Source organism: Sycon ciliatum, chromosome 6 (genome assembly GCF_964019385.1).
Source record: "Sycon ciliatum chromosome 6, ocSycCili1.1, whole genome shotgun sequence".
In the NCBI taxonomy this organism is placed as follows: Eukaryota; Metazoa; Porifera; class Calcarea; order Leucosolenida; family Sycettidae; genus Sycon; species Sycon ciliatum.
In genome coordinates, this window is record NC_088648.1 from 10,178,720 (window position 1) to 10,182,112 (window position 3,393).

Genomic DNA, 3,393 nt, shown 5'->3' on the forward strand with positions numbered 1-3,393 from the left:
CTCGAACGAAGTCAACTGAGAGAGAATTCACACAGATATACGCTAGAGACTAGTAGCTAATTATCATATGAAAGACAACAAACTAATCTGCATTCCTAAACACTAGTGCCATAAGGAAACTCACATAAGAGTTCGTCATGCTCATTATCACGCTCTTTTCAGTGTGATGTCATACTACGGCAGACACTTCATCGACACCTTTAGAGCTGGTGGCGCTGACAGACGGCACGTCTTCCAGAAGTCTGATGTAGCCTTTGCTAAGATAATCCTCCAAGACTGCCGCATACCGTAGCTTGACGTCTGGCTTCCTCTCCAGCATCTGCATGAGGCTGGTCAGCCGGCCATTTGCCAGTTCGAAATTGCTCCGAACCTCTGGTCCAGGTCCACCGCTGTGCCACGGGATGCCGATCTGGAAACGCTCACCGTCATGGCTCAATGTTGCCGCTGTGAGGTCGTCCGCTGCCTTCTCGTCAGGAGTCATTGCGGGCGTATGCGGATGTGGCTCCATTCCCACAGCCTCCAGACTCCAGAACTTCTTCACTAGCTCATCCAGCTCCTCCTCAGCTCCGGAGCTTTGAGAGACGCCGAGTAGAGTAGTGCTGCCACTGCTAGACTTGTTGACAGCATTTGGGCCAAACAGTACCCAACCGAGGCGCGTCTTCCGGGCTGTCGGGCCTCCCTCCGTGGGGCACGCACGCTCCTCAAGAGACGCATGCATCTCTGCCGCGTCTAATCCGATCAACAAGTCGACGGCAGTGCTGGGATCCACCATCGGTGGCAAGCTCTGCAGGTGGCTCCAGCTCGCCTTCTGCTGCTCCCACTCGACGGGTGGCACGGCTGCAGTGATTGTGGGTAGCACCCATGCCTCCAGCTTGCCTTCGTAGGAACCGTCCAGGCTGGCGATAACAAGGCTGGCCTTTTCCGTTTCCCCGACGATAGAGCTGCCTCCGAGCACCGTCGTCTCCATGCGACACTTCTCTGTCGTGATGCCGGGACTTCGAACAAGACCCCCAGTGACATAGCTGGCTGACGAACCCGAGTCCAACAGTGCTGTGGCTTGTGCTGCCGTACTGTTTCCGTGGACTGTCGTCTGAATGGTCATGAAGGCTATGGTGTGGTCGGCACTGGTTGTACAGGCACTGCTGCAGGAGTCTTTCTGCGTCTTCTCATCAGGTTGGCTGGCCTTCTTCTGCTTGTCGTAGTGCAGCAGACTGTGATGGCCACCTGGGCACTTCTTGCATCCGGCGCTCTTGCACTCCTTCGCAAAATGACCAGGCTGCAGGCATCGCAAACATAGCCCCACCAGCTTCGCCAGGTCCCATCTCTTCTGGACGCCAAGGGTCAGGAAGTTGGAGCAATCTGCAAGAGCATGGCTGCCTCGACACTTCGGGCACGTCCTCCTGTCAGAAGCTGCGGTTCTGGGCTGAGCGTAGGCAGCTCTTGATGGTTCAGGCTCCGTCGGCTCGGCTGCCTGACTGGCGTTCGACACCAAGACCCTGTGCTTGCGCTGCTCTCTTTGAGCTGGCTGCTGATCACCGCCAGTTGAGAGGCGTGCATCAACGTGCCTCGACTGATTCACCCGTCTCATCAGCCATTGTGACAACTCCTGGGCATTGCTCCTGTTGTCGTCATGGCAATCCATGTAGCGTGACAGCATGCCACGTGGCAACTTCTGTGTGACCGCTACATACAGCTCCCTGCCTGGCTGCATTCCAGCAGTTGACATGTTCACAATGACATTGCGGAGCTTGACAGCGAGCTTTTGCAGCGACTCAGTGTCTTTCTCCATGACAATTCTGGGCAGACTCATGAGTTCCGTCTGCTGACGTTCTAGCTCGCGCTCACTGCTTCCGTACCAAGCTTCCAACTCCTCCAAGGCCGCTCTATATGCACCAGGCCCATCCAGCACCTCGCATATCAGTTCCTCGGCCTTGCCACCATCTAGCGCCTCTCGTAAGCGAGCCATCTTATAATCCTCGGTCACGGAGTAGTCATCATCCACCAGTCTCATAAATCTCTGGCGCCATCTTACGTAGCTCCTCTGCATGCCATCAAATCTGGGCAACTCCAGAGGCTTGACCTGATGTTGATTTATTCCTGCTGGTACTGGTACCTGCACTCTGTCAACCCAGTCTTGCACTCTCCTAGCACTGGCACACTGGTTGGCAGAAGGAGCCTGCAGTCTGGGATCAGCAGCCCTAGCAGTAGGAGTCTCAAAGTATGCACCACGTGCAGCGGCAGCCTCCCGTACAGGTTTGTGTGAGCTGGCAGGCTTGGACCTAGACTTGAATGCAGCTTGCACAGTGTTGGGTGCATGCCTGCTGTCACGGACACTTGAACCTGTCACTCCTGTGGTCAGCTCCGTGCTCTTGTCTGCACTCCGACTTGCACTGGTCTCAGCTGGATCACGAACATGTTCCCTGTCCCCCTTGTGCAACACAGCGGAACTCGGATCTTGAGCACACTGCAGTGACTGCACACGGCTTTCAACAACTACTTTTTTCTCGTCGCTTTTCACTTCATCAGCTCCGTTGGCTGCATGTTCTTCAACGACAAGCACTTCTTCCTCTACGTGCTGCTCTACTAGCACATCACTCCCCTGTAGTTCAACAGCTGCCATAGCTGCACTATCCAGCGGAGCTTGAGGTTGCTTGGGAAGCACGGTGACACATGTTTTGAATGTCAATCCCGAACTTTCATCGTCTGGTGAGCTCGACTGCGATGTCGATGAGAGAGAGACCTGCGCAGCCTCCATTTCCAGACGAAATATCCTTCTCTCTTGCTCCATTTTTTGCTCCAAGAAGGCTCGCTCCATGCGAGCCATTCTCAGCTCTGCCTGTACAACACTTGCTCGTCGCAACGACGACGCAGACGAGCTGATACTACTGCCAACAACACTGGCTCTGGTTGACACACTGCTTTCAGACACGGAGTCCACGTCCGACAGGCTTCCTGGGCTCAGACGACTTGCGGGTTCATTTCCCTCGTCCTGAAACCGTACAGGCAAGACACCTTGGTTGGATCGCGAACTTCTTCTTGGCGCAGCCATGTCAATCCGGCTCGAAGGACCAGAGAGGAAGACACGGAGGGCCACCGCGGGGGATGGGAAGGGGGAGGGGGGAGGGGACAGTGGGGGAGAAAACGGGAGAGGCAGCAGCAAAGGTTTCGTTCCTTACTGATTCATTTCATTTTTATTTAACTTTTTTTTTGTTTGGCGTGCATGAGCGGTGCTGATACCAAGATCCAAGGTCGGTTGAGCCGCTTCTGGCCCGCCTCCACTGCTTCGGCTGCCATCGCCATGTGCCCCCTGCTATCTCTTGCTGGCGTTGGCACTATGATGGTCTGTGGCTATCGTCTAAAAAAACAGGAAATTGAAAGGTAGATAGAGAAAGG

The 3,393-nt window shown here is 54.9% G+C and overlaps 2 protein-coding genes across 2 annotated transcripts in view; both read left to right on the plus strand.

The window, feature by feature from the left end:
- LOC135819339 (E3 ubiquitin-protein ligase TRIM45-like) overlaps positions 1-3,393 on the plus strand; it is a 139,600-nt gene that overhangs the window by 112,371 nt on the left and 23,836 nt on the right. The gene's annotated exons all lie outside the window — the stretch shown is intronic.
- Positions 1-3,393, plus strand: part of LOC135819338 (leucine-rich repeat serine/threonine-protein kinase 1-like) — a 73,297-nt gene that overhangs the window by 64,518 nt on the left and 5,386 nt on the right. The gene's annotated exons all lie outside the window — the stretch shown is intronic.